General features: G+C 37.6%; 1 protein-coding gene and 1 pseudogene across 1 annotated transcript in view; both read right to left on the bottom strand.

Annotated features, from left to right (window-relative positions):
• DISP1 (dispatched homolog 1 (Drosophila)) overlaps positions 1–23,108 on the bottom strand; it is a 223,123-nt gene that overhangs the window by 153,909 nt on the left and 46,106 nt on the right. The gene's annotated exons all lie outside the window — the stretch shown is intronic.
• On the bottom strand, positions 7,478–9,920 carry LOC104997867 (annotated as a pseudogene).

Here is a 23,108-nt window from a genome sequence, read left to right as displayed (position 1 = left end):
CACTGGAGTGGGTTGCCATTTCCTTCTCCAATGCATGAAAGGGAAAAGTCAAAGTGAAGTCGCTCAGTCGTGTCTGACTCTTCGTGACCCCATGGACTGCAGCCTACCAGGCTCCTCCGTCCATGGGATTTTCCAGGCAAGAGTACTGGGGTGGGTTGCCATTGCCTTCTCTGAGTAGCTTCACTATAAAACTTAAAAATTGTAAAGCCATAAAAATTAACATAATGGAGACTATGTAACAACATAGAAAACTGGTTATAGTGAGTTAAAGAAAGAAGTGTTCTAAGAATCTGGCTATGCCCCAACATGTGTGCATGTGTTGAACATGGACTAAAGATCCAGCTATCACATAATTCAGTAGTGTGAAAACAGGACCCTTGTCCATTCATCATAAATCTTTTCCTTATCCTATATTCCAGTCCTGGTTACAGACTATACTATTTCCTGGAACCTTAAGCTTAGCCTCATCTTTCCTCCCGATTCAATGCTATCTCTAAAATGCCATGTGCATGACTGGTGTTCTCGTTCAGGTCATTATTAACTCACACCATTCACCTTTTCACCTTCTCATTACAACCTTTACACTGTCACTAAAGCTGTCTCCGTATACAACCATTTTCAGCAGGTGTCTACTGACTACACACACACACAAATTCATATTCAATCTATACAAAAATCAGCTCAAAGTGGACTACAGACCTAAAAATAAAAGCTAAAAACTTTAATAACACTTCCAATAGAAAATCTGAGAGGCAATCTTCAAAACCCTACGCTCAACAAAGATCTCTTAAGGTAAGAGAAGGTACAAAAAGTACAAACCATGTAAGAATAATAGGTAAACTAAATTTCATCAAAATAAAAATGTATACCTCAAAAACCACCATCAAGAAAACGAAAAGGCAGGGCACGGACTGAAGAAAATAATCACAATACAAATATTCAACAAACTACTTGTATCCAGAATATATAAAGAACTCTTAAAAGTTCAATAACAAGAAGAAAACCCAAGTCAAAAACAGGCAAAAGACTTGAAAAGACATTTCACAGAAGCTATATGGATGGAAGATAAACACATGAAAAATACAGGTTCAGACCAAATGAGACACCGCTACACAACCACCAAAATGGCTAAAATTAAAGACTAACACTATCATCAGTTGATAAGGATGTGAAGCCTCTAGAACTTTCATATATAATTACTGGGAATGTAAAACAGTACAACTCTGAAAACGATTTGGTAGTTTCTCTTCAAGTTAAACATAAGCTCACCATGTGACCCAGCAATTCTGAGTATTAACCCAAGAGACATGAAAACATGTTTCTACACAAAGAGTTATACACCAATGTTCACAGAAGCTTCATCCATAATGGCCAAAAAAACTAGAAATAACCCCAATGTCCATTAACAAACAAGTGAATAAATGCATTGTGATATACCCATAAAACAGAAACTACTCAGCAATAAACAGGAACAAACTACTCACATATACAACATGGATGACTCTCAAGAATATTACGCTGAGCAAAACAAGCCAGACACAAAAGTGGACATGTTGTATAGTGCCATTTGTTTTAAATTTGTGACAAAAGCAGATCAGTGGTTGCCTGGGGCCAGCAGCAGGAGGGGGAACTGAAGGGTACAAGTGTGCAATAGAACTTTTTAGGGGATGAAATATTTTGTATCTTGATTGCAGTGGTAGTTACATGGTTGTCAAATACCTAAAGCTATACACTTAACATTTTATACACAAATTACATCTCAATAAAGTTAATTTTAAAAGAAAATAAAATTGAGAGACTCAAAAATGTTCATTCCACACTGGTTACTGAGGTCCTGTAATGCTTCTGATACTGCCCTGTCCCCCACACTGTGTGTTCAGGGTAAAGGTATTTGGCCGCCTGCAAAATTTTATTTGGTAGTACAAAGTTTAGGTGCATATTATTAGTTCTCTTTTATAAGAATCATCCTGTTTCAACACTGTTCCAAATTATTTTTAAATTTTTCAAATAAGATTTGTACATTAAAAATGTACAAACTGTATTGTTCATATAAAAAAAAATTCAAGAATGAAAACAACTTAAAGGTCCATTAAAGGGGACTAAGTAAACACATCCCACCCATCTGTACAATGGAAACCAAGCAGCTCCGCACACACCCATATCCACAACCTGTAATTCTCACTGCAGTCAGAATTACCTTCTAAAAACTTAAAGCAGGTATCATAGTCTTGACAAAAACAAATGAGCAAATAAACAAACCTGTTAATGCCTTCTCATCACACTTAAAAATGAAATCCTTTGCCTTGGCCCTGTTCCACCTAGCTCTTGCCCATCTAATCCCTTTCACCTCCCATGCTCCATCTACACTGGCCTTCCTAAAGCCCCTGGAGCCTCTTTCCTCTGATCTTCATCAGCCAGTCCCTTTGCGTCATTCTGGTCTCCATCTTGGAGGTGGAAGGAAGGTTCAAGAGGGAGGGGATATATGTATACCTATGACTGATTCATGGTGATGTTTGGTGGAAACCAAAACCATATTATACAGCAATTATCTTTCAATTTAAAACAAATAATTTTTTTGCTTGTTTTTTTTACATTTACTATTTACACAATTTTTTATTGAGATAAAATTGATGGAACATAAATTTTGCCAATTTGACCATTTTAAATTGTACAATTTAGTTATTTTTAGTACATTTTGCAACCATCACCACTAACAGCAGAACACTGTCAACATCTAGAAAACAAACCCCAGATCCATTAAGGAATTTTTAATGGGCATGCCTCATGGCGGGGTGCATATCTCTTCCTGCTAAAATTGGAAGATCTCAGGCTCTGAAATCCATCAGGCTCTTCCAGGTGCCCCTCTCTTGTAACTCATGATACAAATACTACTTCACTCACAACTTGTTTTTCATAAATACAAGAAAGATTAACAATAATATGAACTTCAGAAGTATTCTGAATATTAGAACAGTTAATATACATTAAATTAAAGAGAATTTTTTTTAAGTCACCTCTTCAGAGACCTTTCCTAAGCACCTAATCTAGTCATTTTTTTTTTTACCATATAACCCTACTTTAGTATTCTCTCTCTCTCCCCTTCTATCTTCCTTACTTGAACCTGAGCACCATAGGAGCAGAGACCTTGTCTGTTTTGTTCACTGCTGTATTCCCAGGAGAGAGACTAGGCACTCAATTAACACCTCTCAAATAAATGATCTCCAAGATATGTTGTTAAATGGGGGAAAAGGAAAAAAAGGATATTATACTGTTATTAGTTTACTATAACTTGAATAATAAACTGTAAAATAAAATATATGCACACATTATATATATGCTTGTACTCACATAAAATCTCTGGAAAGATATTTAAGAAACTGGTATTACTGTTGCCTTTAAGGAGAGGAACAAGTGGGTTGAAGGGCAAGGTTAGAGAGATTGATACTCAACCTTTATTCTTTTTGAATTTTGTACCATGTGCATATGGCATCTACTTTTAAAAGTAATCTAAAATATATATAAGCTATTACTCATAAAACAGCGATATTTACCATAATTAGAAAATGGGAGATGATCTCCTCTTACAGCTTTACAGATTTCCAGCTTTACTGCACCTTTGAATAGAGTGTCAGAAGTTGATACCAGTTCTTAAACTCTCTCATTTTTGCTACCTACACTTATTTATCATCATAAAAATGACACTTTTATTAGTCAGTATGTCAGTGTTTACATCATTGAAAATGCTTTCCAACAAACTGACCCATCTTCTATTTTTTTCTCCCTGATCAACACACATAGCTCTTACTCTGCATACAAATCATACTGGCTAACACAGGAAAAGTCAGAAGGTAACATTCACTCAAAAGAATAGGCTCAAGAAACAACAGAAAATTACTGAAATATCATAAGGGTGATTTTAAAAATTACTCAAGCCTATTTGGATACAATGACATTTTATGGTAACAGCAAGGTTCTATCATGTGAATTGAGAACAAAATAAATAATAACCAACACAAAAACCCATTAATAAGCTAAAAACTAAAACTTAATTTTTAACTGAGTTGAATTTTTTCAAAATTAAAGATAGAAAATCAATATTTTTTCAAAGTACCCTTAAATTCAACCTGACAAATTTGCAGTTTACTTGAGTAAAAGTATCAAATAAAGGATACTGATTAGCCACTGAAAATTCAGCTTCACTATAAATTAGTCTAAATATTGAAGCTCACCAAGTGATTCACATGCTCCAAATACTACATCCTCAAATGTATTTCCAACCAAAAAGCTGTATATCAGAGAGGGGAAAAAAAGTGAAGAGTAAGCCTTCAAAATTATCTTCTGACAGAACTGGCATTAAACTATCGAGATCTGGAAAAGCCAAAATACACAAATACACATATGAAAACAAATCAGTTCAGTCATAATAAAAATAATTCAAAACAACCTAAACATGTTCAAACAACCAGAAACTCATAAAGGACTGTGTTAGGAAATGTTTATTGTGGTAACGTGAATAACACTGCAAATCTACATATGCTTCAAAAACATTTGTTGAAAACAGATCTGATAGTTATGTGAATTTTAAACCTTTTATCTTACATTGAAAAATTACAGTAATGAAGACAACTCTGAATAAAAAAATACGCTGTTTTTTGTTGTTTTTTTTTTAAAAAGAGCTCTTGCAAGTAATAATGTCTATGGTTAAATGCCAAAACACACATGTAACTATTAGGCTGTATTTACTATCAATCCAATTACTCTCTCTTCAGTTTCTTGTTTGCATTAGGATGGCAAATGAAGTACAAAATTTCAATTTCAAATGTGCATATAACATTAACTGTGCCCTTTTTTTTTTTGGCATGTACCACAAGTAAATTATTTGAGTATTCTTTAAAAGAAGAACTATTTTTGTTAAGAATAAGCAGTGAGCTACCTTCAGTGAAAATTTTACCTTTTAAATCACTAGATTACATAGTCATTATTTTACCTTGCTAGATAAATGATAATCCGCAGTTTTTTATAGCCAGGTCAATTAGATACAAATCCTAAATGCTGAGCCTGAAGTCTTAACCATTTATCAAACAATTCTCATTCTTCTTTATATTCAAAACACCTCTTTCAAACAAATAAAGTGACTGTTGAACAGGATGGGGAGTTATTCTAAACTTTGCTTCATAGTATCTTAAACTACTTACTCAGAAACACAATTATCGATACAAATCCCACTGTAATTGTTTCATTCTGTCTCCTTGCCACATGGCACAGTGCCACATAATGTACTTTTTGCAGTCTGACATACTCAATGTCTTAGAAACAGCTTTGAAAACTGGCTCATGGCCTATTTGCAACTGATACTAGAGCTTAAATACCTTTCCAGCAAAGTTATACTAACTTCAAAATACTCTGGGATCAACCATTAAAATGTTTTTGTTTCGGTCACAACACTAATGAACACCAAATGTTAGAATTTGTTTTAACGATCTAATACATCAAGGATTTTCTTAAAAGGAAAGGCTGGATCAGCTATCCATTATATAATGAAAGGCAGATTAGTTAGTACTGATACAGATAATACTTGAAAGATTTAATACTTAAGTGTAGAATCAAGCATTAACAAGTTAAGTTCATAAAGTCTGCTCAATTAGCCATAATACTCTTTCCCTATAAAAATACCAAATTCCTGGCTTCTGAGTGACATTTGAAAGCCTCCTTCCCTCCATTCCTAAAATAGCCAATTAACCTTTGCCTTGATTTCCCCATTTCTACAAAACAGGTGATACTACACCATGCTTCGCTTACCACAAGGAATATACAATATCAAAGAAAGTGAAAGGAGCTGGAGGAAACCTGAACACATCAGGTCTATTAAAGCCTGGTAAGAACGCTGGTTTGACAAGATTTTAGGAAACAAATGCATAAATGCTATTTTTAAAACACAAGAATAAAGAGTAGAAGAATGCTGCTTTCAAACTGTGGGGCTAGGGAAGACTCTTGGGAGCCCCTTGGACAGCAAGGAGATCAAACCAATCAATCCTAAAGGAAATCAACCCTGAATATTCACTGGAAGGATTGAAGCAGAAGCTTCAGTACTTCAGTCAAAGTACTCCAATACTTTGACCACCTGATGCAAAGAAACAACTCATCAGGAAAGACCCTATGCTGGGAAAAATTGAAGGCAAAAGCAGAGGGGACAACAGAGGACGAGATGGTTGGATGGCATCACTGACTCAATGTACATGAGCCTGAGCAAGCTCTGGAAGATGATGAAGAACAGGGAAGCATGAGTGTGCTACAGTCCATGGGGTCACAAAGAGCAGGACACAATTGAGTGACTGAACAACAACAACAAAGCAATTTCTGTCAGACACTGTATGTGTGAGAGTACTAGTTACTTGGGTGAAAAGGGAAGGTATGAGGTTTAAAAAACAGAAACGTAGGTATTACTCTTCTCTAAAGCAGCTATACCTGATAAGACAAATAGTGCTCGGTTCATATTTAAGCCTTCTGCTATAGTTATATTTGAATGTAATAGATGATTCCTTATTTTTCAAAAAGATGACAGGTTTTGTTTAATAAATATCACAGTGAATTCAGACTTTTTAAAAATGTAACTATTTAGGGACTTCAAACAACCAAGGTACTAAGAAGTATCCCAAAAGGCTTTAAAGAATGGTTGCATATAACCATTAATATGAATTGGTGTCTTGATCTGTGAAATAATCGAACTCAAACTCGACTAAAGTTTGAATCTTCAGAACTCCTTAGATCACAGCATTGGACAAACTGGGCAAGGAGTTTTCATGACCTACAGAGACCAGTACAAGGCACATGTAAGCACTATACAAATTTTTGTTAAATATACCTTTAAATACACATTTGCAAATAAAGGTTGTTGTTATAGAATCCTATTACCAAAGAAAATTATTTTAAAGAAAGTGTGGTAAAAAGCTTTCATTTTTCTTTATTTACTTACTTATTGAAAGGTAGAGTGGCTTTATTAAAATGAGACAAAGTAGACTTGAGAATAAGGAATATTGCCAGGGGTAGAGAGGAACACTACATAATGACAAAGGGGCTGATTCATCAAAAAGACACAGCAATTCTAAATATGCATGCCCATTCAAAAAAGAGATTCAAACTATATGAAGCAAAACTGGAGAGAATGAAAAAAGAAACAGACAAATTCACATTTCCAACTGTGACTTCAATCCTTCTTTTACAGTAATTGATAGCATAAGCAGACACCGAATCCATAAGGGTGAGATCAATCATGGGAAGGCAAATGAAACATTATATTCATAAAAGAAAGATTTATAGATGAAACTTGCATTTATTCCAATTCACAAATGAGTACATGTTCATTGATTTAGTCATTCATTCATTCAAACATTTACTAATAGCTTATTTTCCTAGCACTGGGCTAGGTATTAAGAGATAAACACGATAAAATAAGAGATAATTAAGATAAAATCTGTGACCCAAGACTAATCAGGTACTCTGCTCACTTTTGAATTTATTAAGAATTTAAAGAAAATGTGACACTTACATAGTATTTAACTAAATGGTGTAACTATGCACAGTAATGTGGTTTTGTTGCTGTCATCATATTTTAAAGAACCCTTCTAAATGTATTGCAAATAAAAGCTGAAGGCTGGTGAAACAGACAGACAAGTGTATCCAAACACATTTTCTCATTACTCTTCTCTCAGAACCGAGCAGCTAATTAAAGAATGTTGGATATGAAAGCCTGGCTGTGGTGGTTAAACTTGAAAGAAACTAATATGGTTTTCGGTTATCAAATAATTTGATCACTATGAGAAAAATGAACAGGAGTAATTTGAAGCATGCAATTTGCCTCTTTTCTCTGAAGCAGATTTATGGTTGCTCTTATATCCTCACATTTTTGTTGTGGGTAGGCTATACTTTTCAACCCGCATCTTAGCATTATGACACAGAAATCTTCTAACTTGACCTTATATCTACTTAGCTTCATAACCTCTAGATTATATTATTTGACTTGGAGACACCATGCACACAAAACAATGGATACAAATAAAATAGTCAAATAAATGGTCTTTAAAAGAAAACTCTTATATAGAAATTTTTAAAGCTTTAAGTCTATATATCCTTTTCTTTTTTGGTGTATAGAAATAAAATTTATTTTCATACTATAGCACAGGAGACATACAATCAATATGTTTTCCTAGAGTGTATAATATATAAATTATTCACATTAAAAAAAATAAGAACAGAAAGCCTCATATGCAGGAGGTATTTAAAAATGTATACCTAATTTTGAATTGGTGTTTTTGACAGTATACACAACTAGCTTACAAATCTGAATGAGTATGATGATACATATTTGAAAAAAGTACACATATGGGCCCACTCCAGATACTTAATTCAGTACACAGATAACTCGTTCTTCACTTTGGTCACTGCAATTCCAGGTGCTGAGGCATATGTGGATCTGAAAGGTACTTCCAGGAGTATTATTTATTACATTGGCATTTTAAAGATTCCTGTTTCTTCTATTCTCCTTTATAGCGAGGGGTCCTTTTCTCTTTAAAAGCAAGAAGACCTTCAAGTCTGTCTTTGTTGGAATGGTCTGAGCATAACATGCTTCTTCTATGGCTAATCCTGTTACTAAATCGACCTCCATTCCTTGATTAATTGCTAATTTTGCCACTGTCATTGCAACAGGTCCCTGAGGTAAAAACTCTCTTGCTAGGTCCAAGGCCTTTCTGTAGGCAACGTCCCCCTCCTGGTTCTGTTCTAGAACATGGCTGATCAAGCCCACTGACTTGGCTTCTTGGCCATCAAGCACACGTGCAGAGAAGATGAGCTCTTTCCCTAGGGACATCCCAATGGCACGTGGCAGTCGCTGTGTTCCCCCAATTTCATTAATCATTGCTCTTATTTTGGAGACAAAAGGACCAACTTCACTGGAACTCATTTTGGCTCTTTCCTTAAGATCAGCACCAGCACAGAATATCCCCGGGACTTCATTTCTGACTATTATGGTCCGTACTTTCTTATCAGATTTTAAAGCATCCACAGCTCTTGAAAGCATTTTTATAAGATTTTTACTCAGTGAATTTTTGGCATAGGCTCTGTTTATTCCAAGCACCACAATTCCTCGGTTTTCCTCCTCCAGGTACCACACCCGCAGCTCGTCCTCAGTCTTCACCTCTGCGCTGTAGCCCCTCTGCCAGGCCGCTTCCCCGGCCGCGGGCGTCCAGCCCCGGGCCCATGTCGAGTCGACCCGCGGGCACGTCCAGGAGCCGGGCAGCCTGCACCTGGCGCCTAGCCGCGTACAGCAAGCGGCCACCAAGCGGGCACGGCTGGCTTGCAAAGTGCCCAAGGCCCCAGGTGCCGCGGAAGCTGCCACCGCCATGTTGTCTCAGTCTATATATCCTTTTAAGAACAGACAGTACTTACCAAACGAATCCTCTCCCTCTGCACTGTCATAGCAATTTGAACCAGCAACATATTTCCAAATATTTAGGAAATGAGATAGTACAATCTTGGGAAAAGTCTCTCAAACGGCTAGACTTCTCTACTCCTTGCTAGACTACTCCACGGGAAAAAATTAGTTTGTGTCTATCCTGAAATTGATTTTTTAAATTTTTTAATTGTAGTAGAATATACATATAAAATTTAACATCTGAACCACTTCTAAGTGTACGGCTCAGTGGTGTTAAATACAAGCACACTGTGTACAGTGTGGACACATTGTGTCCAGAACTTTTCATCCTGTAAAACTGAAAGTCTACACTCATTAAACAATAAATGAAACCACCATTTTACTTTCTATCTCCATGACTCTGACTACTCTAGCTACCTAATGAGTAGAATTATACAGTATTTGCCTTTTTGTGATCAGCTTATTTCATTTAGCATGTCTTCAAGGTTGTATAGCATGTGTCAGAATTTCCTTCCTTCTTAAGGCTGTATAATATTCCATTGTATGTATATACTGCATTTTGTTTAACCCATTCATCCACTGATGGACACTTGGGTTGCTTCCTTTGTCTATCACGAATAATGCTGCTATGAATGTAAATTAAATGACTCATTTAAAGTACATATTACTAAATTATTCAATGATGAATATGAAAGGTAAGAAAAACACCAAAACAAATTATCACTTGGTTTTCTAATAAAGGGTGCTCATTTCCATTCAATAGACTGGTAATGCCTGCCAATGCAAGAGACACAGGTTCAATCCCTGATCTGGGAAGATCCCACATACCACACAGCAACTGAGCCCGTGTGCCACAACTACTGAGGCGTGTGGGCTCTAGAGCTCATGTTCCACAAGAGAAGCCACCGTAACGAGAAGCCCCTGCAGCACCGCAACTAGAGAAAAGCCTGTGCAGCAACCAAGACCCAGCACAGCCAAACAACAAATAAATAAATAAAATTATTTTTAAAAACTGGTAAACAGAACACAGCAAAAGGCCCACATATATTTGAATTGTCACTAAGTTCTCTATCTTTCATAATTAGTTTTAAAAGTCTACCAGGTCAATTGAACAATGCCTAATTTTTATATCTAAAATTAACACATATCAAGAATTTATCATGCAGGAGTATTCAGAAATCTTTTTTCCACAGCAAATATTCTTATAACTTTATGGGGAAGCTTAAAACGATGACTGATTTTTTTTTTTTCCTGAAACATCCTTATAACCTCACTGAATGACATTTTTCTCAAATTCCATATTTCAAAGAGAAAACACAATACACTCTTTGACAAGCATTTAATTATATAATCAATGAAAGCTATTTAAAGGTTTAAAATATCCAGAATGAGGAACTATTATTAAGTCTTGAATAATATTAAGTAAAAGCTTTTCTATTTAGACAAAGGTACTCATGAAGTGAACGTAATACATGTATGCCTATATGTCAGAGCACTTCTTCATCTTCCAGTTAATAATACGTTATTATGTGTTCAATAATCCTAAAACCATGACTATGTTGTAACATTCAATTTTCATACCGAAGTGTCATTACTGTGTAGCATTTAGCTATGCACCTTACGGTCTCCTCCTAAGAGCACTGCTCCAGGCAAATGCACTGTAGGCTTGGTCCCCACAGTCACTCAAAATTCTTTCAAGAGGGTTCCAGAGTGTTTACTCGGCTGCCACTGGAAAATAGGCAGTATCTCCACAGAGCATATGGAAAGAGGTCCAAAATTCATTGCTTCATTAAAAAGTCAAATTGCAAGACAATTCTGAAAATACATGCCAGAAAATATTAACCGTAGTTTCTTGAAGTCAGACTGGAAAGGTGGGTCGAAAAAAGGACTTCTTATTTTCATTTAACATTCATTTAACATTTTTAAGGCAGTAAAACTATTCTGTATGAAACTACAATGATGTATATATGATATTATGCAGTCATCAAAACTCACAGACTTGTACAACACAAAAAGTTAGCAATAGGAGAAACTGCCGGGGTGGGGATGGAAGTGGGAAAAGAATATGGGAATTTTCTGTATTTCCACTCAATTTTCCTATAAATCTAAAAATGCTCTAAAAAATAAGTATGCTAAATAAAAAAGAAATCTGTACTTTTAGTTTCAAATGACAAGTTCATGCAGGATAATAAAAAACAAATTTTAAAACTTCTAAGAATGCTAAATCACATGATAAATGCAGATTTGGGAGATGAAATCAACACATGCCATGTTATTACAGGGCTTTCTATTCAATATTAGATATTTTGCTGTTTAAAGCAGGCTAGCTCCAGTACTCTTGCCTGGAAAATCCCATGGACACAGGAGTCTGGTAGGCTGCAGTCTATGGGGTCTCGAAGAGTCGGACACGACTGAGCGACTTCACTTTCTCTTTTCACTTTCATGCACTGGAGAAGGAAATGGCCACCCACTCCAGTGTTCTTGCCTGGAGAATCCCAGGGACAGAGGAGCCTGGTGGGGCTGCCGTCTATGGGGTCGCACAGAGTCGGACATGACTGAAGCGACTTAGCAGCAGCAGCATCCAGAATATAAAAATGTACATTTTTACATATAAATATGTATTAACATATAAAATATGCTATTATTAAGTATAACATAGTACATATTTTATATGTATATAAATTATATATATAATACATGTGTATATTTTATACACATATGTATATGTGTATTTTATATACATATAAAATACATAGTATACAAAATAGTACATATTTTACATATAAATATGTACTGCTGCTATTGCTAAGTCGCTTCAGTTGTGTCCGACTCTGTGCGACCCCATAGACGGCAGCCCACCAGGCTCCCCCGTCCCTGGGATTCTCCAGGCAAGAACACTGGAGTGGGTTGCCATTTCCTTCTCCAATGCATGAAAGTGAAAAGTGGAAGTGAAGTCGCTCAGTCATGTCCGACTCTTAGTGACCCCAGGGACTGCAGCCCACTAGGCTCCTCTGTCCATGAGATTTTCTAGACAAGAGTACTGACATAATATAAAAATGCACTGACATAAAAATGTAATTATATATGAACTAAGAGATAATAACTACCCTATATAGGTGTGGGCTTCCCTGGCAACTCAGTGGTAAAGAATCCATCTTCCAATGCAGGATATACGGGTTTGATCCCTGAGTGGGGAAGATCCCCTGGAGAAGCAAATGGCAACCCACTTCATTATTCTTGCCTGGGAAATCCCATGGACAGAGGAACCTAGAGGGCTAAGTCCATGGTGTTGCAAAAGAGCCAGACATGACTTAGTGACTGAACAACAATATATAACATCGTTGTTTCTATCATCTCCCTAAGGTGCCTTTTTAGACATTTTCCCCCAATCATGCTCACCCATGAAATTTTAATGCCACCAATATACTCTCTAATCTTTTATATTATTACAAAGTCACTCCCCCCACACACATGTATACATTGTATCATTAATTTCCTGTTTCTCTATCTTACAGGCAAAAAGGATGCACTCAACTCTAATCAGCCCCTTTAAAATTTTAACTGTGGTACTCCAAATTGCACATAATAAGGTCCAGAGAACAGGTACTAAAAGTATGGATAAATACTGTCAAATCACTTACCGATGATTCTATTTTAAAACCTAGTCTATTTAAAATATGCTTGAATTACACTAGGAGGAGAAAAAGGGAGAACATATAAATTATTACAACGTTTTTGATGTTTTTAGCACAAACATTTAGGTGTTTAGCCTAGAAAGTTGAGTGAAAAGAACGAGCATAGGGAAAAGCTCTATGTTTTCTAGTGAAATATTTCCTTATCAAAAAATTTGTATAGGAGGTAAAAAATGGAGAGGCACAGAAATGCATTCCAACATTCCAGAAAAGGGATTTCCTTAAGAAAACATTACTAAATATTAGAGCATGTACAAGTGTGCCAGGAAATCTACTGATTATAACCAGGAGTATGCAGGAAAAGTTGAGATTTAGGAAAGTGTAACTTGTACTCAGTAGGAAAGGGAGGAAGGGAAGAAGGCCTTCTTGTCATTAATATGCTAAGGGGCCATGAGGTATACAAATCCCAATAGGAGCCAGTAAGCAGAGGAAACGTTCTCCTGCACCCAGCACCTCTGAAAAGTATGCTTCTAATATTAATACATACAGATCTCTACCTCTGGGCTTATCTTCCTCCAAGATGCCAAAGGCTATCTGAATTAAGGGGAAGAAACTATTAATAGATTAGAGCATGCCCTTCCCTGTCTTCAACCTTAAAGGTGAATCAAGTTTTACCTTTGGGATATAACATATAAACAGTGCAATTTTTAATGCACAGCCACTTTAAAATAACTTCCTTCCACTTATCTGCTGATGATTAAAATGTCTTTGAGATGATAATTACTTTCTTATGATGATAACAGATAAAGAACATTTAAAATGAAACTAAAATTTGAAGAAAAAGGAGTAAATATTCCAAGAAAAAGGAATAAATATACATATAGCTTTAAGTGTTTTCCCCTTTATTATAGTGAATATGTTATTTCTCCAATGAAAAAAATTTATAAATACTTTAATTGGTTTTATCACGTATTATCTTTCAAATTTTTTGACTAAAAATACAATTAATCTACAAGTATAAACAACACATCAGTTCACCATTCCATCAAAATTAAAAAGACAAGACCAGCTGGGCCATAAAGAAGGCTTAGTGCCAAAGAATTGATGCTTTCAAGCTGTGGAACTGGAGAAGACTCTTGAGAGTCCCTTAGACAGAAAGAAGATCAAACCAGTCAATCCTAAAGGAAATCAACCCTAAATATTCACTGGAAGGACTGCTGCTGAAGCTGAAGCTCCAATACTCTGGCCACCTGATGTGAAGAGCTGACTCGTTGGAAAAGACCTGACGCTGGGAAAGACTGAGAGTAGGAGGAGAAGGGGGCAACAGAGGATGAGATGGTTGGACGACATCACTGACTTAACGGACATGAATCTGAGCAAACTCCGGGAGATAGTGAAAGACAGCCTGGCATGCTGCAGCTCACGGGGCTGCAAAGAGTTGGACACAACTTAGCAAATGAACAAGTGGTCTTGAAAGAAGACAAAGATTATCAATAAGTAGAAATGGCATAGGAATGTTAAGACTAAGCTCACCAAAGACAAGTAAAAATGACCGCTACCAACATCCAATGAGAGAGCCAGCATAGCACAGTGTGTTAAGAGTGTGCTAACACACATTCTTCAAATCCCAGTGCTGTCTCTTTATACAGATATAAACTTAGGGTACCGAAGGGAGCTATCTTAACTTCTCAAAGCTTAGCTGCTTTATTTGGAAAATGAGGACATCAGAAGTCACAGTCACATTAGTTGTTTTAAAGTTCAAATGAGACAATGCCTTCGGCATAGAGGCTGGCACATATAAACACCCAATAAATGTTAGCCTAAAACAGGTTACTGTTAATATGCGGCGATAAATCTGAACAAACAGCTCTCTATGCACACTATTAAGAAGAAACACCATTACTGAGCTGTAGGGCACACAACTATGGAGTTCCATGGGCCTTCATGAAGGTATCATTTGAATCATGACCAACGCATTACACAGATGCTTTGTAGGGGTTAACATTAATATTACAGACTTTAAAAGAATAATCAGAAAACAGCCATCTAGAAATGCGTGAACACTCAAGCTGGCACAGATGTGAATCTGAACACTATTCAATCTCTGAGTTTCATTTTTCCTATTTCTAATATGAAGATAATACCACTTAACTGACAAGGCTGTTAAAATAATAGAGAATAATTCATGTGACTCGCTTAGTACAGTGTCCAACAGGCTAACAGATTATAAGCAGCCAACAAATGATATTAGAATTACAACTATGATGATGACAGGCACTTTTCTTCTCTTATAATCAGATAACAATAGAAGGGAAATTAAACTGTTCTAGTTCTCTAAAAGAAAAAAAATACTTGAGATGTTCCTTTCTAGAAAAAAAAAAAGGCAAAACCACCACCCATTATTACTTGGAATGCAGTTCTTCATTAGAGCAGACTGAAATATATATGATACCTCATTCCTTTCCTTCCACAAAGCCAGTTTGAATGAATAAGTGAATGAATGAATCAATGAACAAATTAAGTAAATAAATAAATCTCTGAAATTACTTCATTCATTACTGCTTAATTCATGAGACTGCTGAAATACAGCCATTTCAATGATATACTATGGTTGCTACCCATAACTAGAAACTTCTCGCCAAGCCATAGCTGATGGAACAGCAGTGGCATAAAGTAGAGGTGGTATTAGAAGGGTTTCAGCTTTGGTGTGCAATGTTCTTTCTCTCACTATAAGACAGAGAATGATTATTAGGCTTAATCTACAGAGGAATAAAGAGGTATTGGCTGTAAGTAAAAGAAGTCAGTCACATATTGTATGATTCCATTTATATGAAATGTCCAGAAGAGGCAAATCCATACCAACAGAAAGGAGACTAGTGGTTTTCTGGTGCTGAGGTGGGGGAGGAAGGGCAAGGAGCAGGATGAGGAGTGACTGCTCACAAGTATGGGGTTTCTTTAGGAGTGTTAAAATTTTTCAAAACTTAGATGTAATGGTCACATAACCAAATGTGAATAAATGGGAAACCACTAGACTGGATGAGCATGTTTTCTAACTTTTCTTTTCCATGAATGTCCATAATTAAAGCTATAGGAATAGATTCTGTAAATAAGTATTTTTTCAATAAGCTGGCAACATGACACCCCATTACAAAACTTTCTAAGAAAAATTATATCACCAAAAAGTAGTTATCTACCCCTTAAAGTAATAAATCAATAATGCCTAGGTTTATCACAAAATCATGATCTCTCATTCCAGTAATATGATTAATGATTTATACACTTTGAAAATGGAATTTCTGCTGAGGATTGAATGACTCAAAGAAATCACATCCAAACTTGTTACCTACTAAGAAAAAGAGTCCACATAAGAATTTATGTTCTACATGTTTGGGCTAGTTCTTATTTCTGGCTGTACTACACACTGAGATACCAGAAACCCTTCTGGAGTGGACACTATGATTCATCTCCCAGGTCTTGCGCTTAAAGACTCAATTTCCCCAGCTGCCAAGAATGTTAGCTACTGTTGGTTCACAGCCAAGAGTCTCTCCAGGAATTGCCCTCACCCAAAGACTCCCATCACTAGGAGGAGACGGAGTACCATTACCCCTGGCAGGTGGCAGGACAGTTGTTAAAACTTTCACCACTAGTAATCTGGAATGAGACACCAGTATAAGATGAATGAGCTGGTGGATATCACGTTTCAGGATTTGAGAAGTTAAGAGTAAAGCAGTAATTATAAGGACTGTGAAATCAGATGGCTCTTGCTAGATGCTATTGGTGCTGTGGGCAACTGACTGACTAATCACCAACTGAACGTAAAGTGCAAAAGTCAAAAGACCTCTTGGCAGCATATAAAAAGCCTCTCATCTCCAACAACAACGACAAAAACAACAGAAAACCGAAGCTTCAGCCCAAGACTCAACATAAGGGTAGCTGAGCTCCAGGCTGGATTTTCAATCCCCTCAAATCAACTACATCAAGGTCAGGGTTCTCATTAGAAAGGCATGGAACCCTAGGCTTAACATGAGGATATCTGAGTCAAGTGCTTGAAAATCTTGAATCTCCAGGTTCCCAGGATCTGTCTGATCCTGAGGAATTATTAATAACACTTTTCCTTGCCTGAAGATGATGCAAAGGTTTCTACTACACAAGACAACCTATGTCCTCCACAATCAACCTCCACTTCCCCTTCTAGCCTCCAGACCAATCACAAACAACCATGCTTGGGAAGTGCGGAATGTGCTAAGGTAGAACAGGACTATATGCTGAAGGAGCTGCAGGACTGACTTAGCCAACATTTACCCACAGCACCTGGAAAAGTACATGTAGGGCTGGATCCTGAAAATGCTGATCAAGGGAGATAGAATATAAAGTTGGATAAAGGAGAGCTTAGTTGAAAGGGTTTCCCAGGTGACTCAGTGGTAAAGAATCTACCTGACAATGCAGGAGACACAGGAGACGTGGATTCAATTTGTTGTTCAGGAAGATCCCCTGGAGAAGTAAATGGCAACCCACTCCAGTATTCTTGCCTGGAGGATCCCATGGACAGAGGAGCCTGGCAGGTTACAACCCGTAGGATCACAAAGAGCTGGACACAACTGAGTGACTGAGCATGCATCTAGCTGAAAGCAGGTATCCTCCCATGATACAGAATTTAACACCTAGACAAGGACCTTGGAAATGATACTAGTCTACTACTAAGATAGCTCTTAAAAGCTTGGATGATGTAAAGGTCTACTGTAAGTGAAAGGAAAATGCCAGAACTGCTGTTGCAGATGGTAAAGTGAAGGAATAGTGGGACCCTGGAGAGCACACACCAGGTTTAGGCTGAGAAAAAGGTGCCTGCCAACCATACTCCACAGGAGGGCCCAAAAGACACTATATCCCCAAAGCAGTAAGGAACGCGCTGGTGAGCATCATCCAGCTCAGCGGTAGCTGTCCTCATAGGCCAGTTTGACCAGAGGAAATATTATTAGAGAGCGGGGTTCCCTGAGGTACAAAGACCTGGCCCCATGCCTGAATCTGAAATATCTCTGAACACTGAGCCCAGCCCAGAGCTCTCCACAGAATTGAAATTCTGGTTGCAACTGCACTGTAGGTTAGCTTCTCCCTCTGCTCAATCCTGCTTCACAATCTTTCACTTTCCTACAGATGCTGTTCCCAAGAGAACTGCCTCAAAAACCTCCTCCATGCAAATCTCTGCCTCAACTCTCTTATTTCCTGGAGAACCAGACCTAAGACTATCTTAAACATTTCACAATGCTGGATGAAATAAAACAATAATCCTTTAACCACACAGAAGGAAATTAAGCAGTGAGAGGCCAAAAATAAGAGACAGGAATTGAGAAAACCAGAGCCATAAGCATGAATTGATTGTGGTTGCTGTGGGGAGACATGCCAGTTTCAATAACCAAAAGGCTTGAATTTTAACACCTACTAAGTAGCTGGAAATGGGGCCTTAACCTTGAGAAACAGAGAGTTAGAATAAAATGCTCTCATAAAACCAAGTTACCCAGCTAAGAGGCTTAACTATCTTGGCCAGGGTTCTAAAGGACAATAACAGCCTACACTGAGAACTTGAGAGTTGTGGCCCGGCCTTTAGAGAGGTTTGAAGTTCAAACGTATATTAGCTGCAAAAAAACTCATCTCAGGCCAATAACACTCCTGGAATACCTAGCAAAAACAAATGCAAAACTACTCTGGACCTAGAGAATTTCTAAAAATAAAGCCTCACTAAAGATGAGCTTATAATCCAAAGTTACAAAGCACTTGAAGAAATAACCCACCATATGATAAACAGAAGACATAAAAGACAATAGAATTAGACAATTAAAAACTTCAGTTAATAGTACAAATAGAACTTACAAAATAAGCATGCTTAAAATTATTTAAAAGGCATTATAAAACATATCAAAAATGTCAGACAGATTTGGGAGGGGGAATAGGAGTTTTATAAGCACTGAAATTAAAAAATATATATATATGTATATATTTTACTAAGCTGCAGGTTGGGCTTCTCTGGTAGCTCATCTAGTAAAGAATCCATCTGCCTGCAATGGAGGAGACCCTCGTTCGAATACTGGGTCAGGAAGATCCCCTGGAGAAGGGATAGGCTAGCTACTCCAGTATTCTTGGGCTTCCCTTGTGGCTCAGATGGTAAAGAATCCACCTGCAATGCAGAAGACCCCAGTCCAGTCCCTGGGTGGAGATGGCAAACCACTCCAGCATTCTTGCCTGGAGAATCCCCATGGACAGAGGAACCTGATGCGCTACAGTCCATGGGGTCATAAAGAGTCGGACACAACTGAGCGACTAAAGCACAGCATAGCAAGGTGCAGGTTAAGACACAGCTTAAGAAACCATTAAAAAAAAGACAAAGAGTTAGAACTTCCCTGGTGGTTCAGGGGTTAGGAGTCAGCCTTGCAGTGCAGGGGACACAGGTTCGATCCCTGGTGGGGGAACTAAGATCCCACACGCTGTGGGGCAACTAGCCTGAGTGCCACAGCTACTGAGTCCACGAGCTCCAGAGCCCATGTGCCACAACTAGAGAGCCCACGTACTGCAGTGAAAGATCCCGCATGACACAACACAGGTCCTGCATGCTGCAACTGAGAGCCAGCGCAGCCAAATACATAAACGAATGTTAGCGGAAAAAGAAAGAGCTTAGGAAATTACTCAGATACAAAACAGAGACGTGGAAAATGAAACATGGCATTAAGAAATACCGAGCATAGGAAAAAAGACCTAGTAACAACCTGCAGCAAATCAAGAAGAGAACAGAATGAGAAGCAATATTTGAAGAAATAGGTGAGAATTTTCCAAAAATGATGAAAAGCATTAATCATCAGACTGAGAAACCTCCTACATACACATCTCACTAAGATGCATTGTCAACAAACTATACAAACACCAAAGACAAAGAGATTATCTCAAAAGCAATCAGAGAACATGGTCTCAAGAGGAAGAAACAAAATGGTACACTGCAAACCAAAATTAAACACAGTAAGACAAAGGAAGGCTCTATGCTGATATTCCTGTCATTCAATAAGCATATCTAGAAAGCAGAGGGGAGACAGGATCAAACAGCATGTGAAAGAAGGAACCACAGAACACTTCTTCCTCCCAGGAGGGAGCGCTGTCAAGCAGTAAAAATACAATTCTTTTTCTTTTTGGGCTTCACTTAGATGAGAGAAGGAAGGTAAACTAAAATGAAAGAAGGTAAGGAGGGAGAAGAAAAATTCTCTTTCCTTAAAAGAGATGATCATAAGATAGAATAAAAAAGTCTCTAAAGACAAAAGAATTTGGGGGAGAATTTTTATAAAACAAATTTTCACGGAAAGCCTCTAGGATGAAGACAAAAATGCTTTGTTTATGGGTAAGACTAATGAAATTTGAATAATTAGGGGAATCCTAACTCAGCAGTGGCCACAGGACTGGAAAAGGTCAGTTTTCATTCCAGTACCAAAGAAAGGCAATGCCAAAAAATGCTCAAACTATCACATAATTGCACTCATCTCACACACTAGTAAAGTAATGCTCAAAATTCTCCAAGCCAGGCTTCAGCCATACATGAACCATAAACTTCCAATGTTCAAGCTGGTTTTAGAAAAGGCAGAGGAACCAGAGATCAAATTGCCAACATCCTCTGGATTACCGAAAAAGCAAGAGAGTTCCAGAGAAACATCTATTTCTGCTTTATTGACTATGCCAAAGCCTTTGACTGTGTGGATCACAATAAACTGTGGAAAATTCTGAAAGAGATGGGAATACCAGACCACCTGACCTGCCCCTCGAGAAACCTATATGCAGGTCAGGAAGCAACAGTTAGAATTGGACATGGAACAACAGACTGGTTCCAAATAGGAAAAGGAGTACATCAAGGCTGTATATTGTCACCCTGCTTATTTAACTTATATGCAGAGTACATCATGAGAAATGCTGGGCTGGAAGAAGCACAAGCTGGAATCAAGATTGCTGGGAGAAATATCAATAACCTCAGATATGCAGATGACACCATCCTTACGGCAGAAAGTGAAGAGGAACTAAAAAGCCTTTTGATGAAAGTTAAAGAGGAGAGTGAAAAAGTTGGCTTAAAGCTCAACATTCAGAAAACGAAGATCATGGCATCTGGTCCCATCACTTCATGGCAAATAGATGGGGAAACAATGGAAACAGTGTCAGACTTTGTTTTCTTGGGCTCCAAAATCACTGCAGATGGTGATTGCAGCCATGAAATTAAAAGACGCTTACTCCTTGGAAGAAAAGTTATGACCAACCTAGACAGCATATTGAAAAGCAGAGACAGTACTTTGCCAACAAAGGTCCGTCTAGTCAAGGCTATGGTTTTTCCAGTGGTTATGTATGGATGCAAGAGTTGGACTGTGAAGAAAGCTGAGCGCCGAAGAATTGATGCTTTTGAAGTGTGGTGTTGGAGAAGACTCTTGAGAGTCCCTTGGACTGCAAGGAGATCCAACCAGTCCATTCTAAAGGAGATCAGTCCTGGATGTTCTTTGGAAGAACTGACACTATAGGTGAAACTCCAGTACCTTGGCCACCTCATGTGAAGAGTTGACTCATTGGAAAAGACTGATGCTGGGAGAGATTGGGGGCAGGAGGAGAAGGGGACGACAGAGGATGAGATGGCTGGATGGCATCACCGACTCGATGGACGTGAGGGTTGGTGATGGACAGGGAGGCCTGGAGTGCTGCAATTCATGGGGTCATAAAGAGTCGGATACGACTGAGCGACTGAACTGAACTGAACTTATAAAAAACATAATGATATAAAATATAAAAATGGTGATACAGTGAGAAAGCAGAAATATTAAAACTTAACACTGTAATGGACACTGTGGTTGCACCCCCAGCAACCATGTCCCCTACTTTGCCTTTGGAGCACTACTCCTGCCTCACACAGCCTTTATGTTTAGGGGGGAGGCAACCACATTCACTCTAGCAATAAGGCAGAGGACTCAAGTTCAAGGTATTCAGTGTAATATCCCCTACTTCACCCTGATGTCTGGAGAAGTTTCCTGGGAACTTTTGGAAAAGAACATCTCTCCTCTTGTGTATGATGGTGGTATAAAATATGATGCCTATAACTGCTGCAGCCATTTTGCAATCATGAGGAAAGCCAGCCTAAAAACAAAATCAGCATGAAGATTTGAGCAAAGCCAAGAGAATTACAAAGAAACAGAGCCAGAGTCCTGCTCAAATAGCATCTGAAGATTGACCTGTCTCTAAACTTTCCAGTTAAGTAAATGAAACAAATTCCCTTTGTTTTACCAAGTCAAGTTTTCAGTTATTTGTAACTAGAAACATTATCTGATATATATGATACATGGTTAAAGCTCTATGTGATTTATCACTAAAATTTCCACTGATTTAGACTCAAAACAAATTTTAGACTAGAAATTTATTAAGATACAATACAGAAATGGCTTAGGGGAAAAAAATGAGAAAATGCTTGGTATGGGAGATTTTCACTAGTCATGAGAAAGTAATTTGCAGGAGCCAGGAAAACTGAGCATTCCAAACACCAGAGGCCCTGCATGTCCTAAGACAATTGTGAAGATGAGAGTTAAGATGCTGGAGCCAGAGAGAAAACAAGACATTCTTAAATGAGGTTTGCCTCTAAAGAAATCCAGAGAGTATGAAACAACTTCCTCTTGCCAGTCTTTTTGTTTTCATGCTATTTGCTTAAACTTTGTTTACTATTTTTAAAAATTGAAAGATCTCTTACTATATATGCATAATATATGCATTTATCATCACTCACTCCCAAAACTCCACTAAAAAGACAGTAAAGGAAACATTTTTTAAGTATTAAATACTTGGGATAAAGACTGGAGGAAATTAAAGACAAAAGAAGCTAATAAAATTTTGGAAGATGGAAAGCAAAGAGTTGAACAGTTTCTGACTTAGCAGAACAGATAGACTGGAAACTTAACAACCTGTAGTTAAGAGAACAATGCCAACAAGAAAGTAATCCACAAATAAAGAATCCCAGAAAGGCACAGAATGAGGCAGAGTAATGAGTGGGGCTAAAA

This window comes from Bison bison, unplaced genomic scaffold, assembly GCF_000754665.1.
Source record: "Bison bison bison isolate TAMUID 2011002044 unplaced genomic scaffold, Bison_UMD1.0 scf7180017864317, whole genome shotgun sequence".
In the NCBI taxonomy this organism is placed as follows: Eukaryota; Metazoa; Chordata; class Mammalia; order Artiodactyla; family Bovidae; genus Bison; species Bison bison.
The sequence above is the reverse complement of the archived record's forward strand: the minus strand, read 5'-3'. Positions and strand labels throughout refer to the sequence as shown.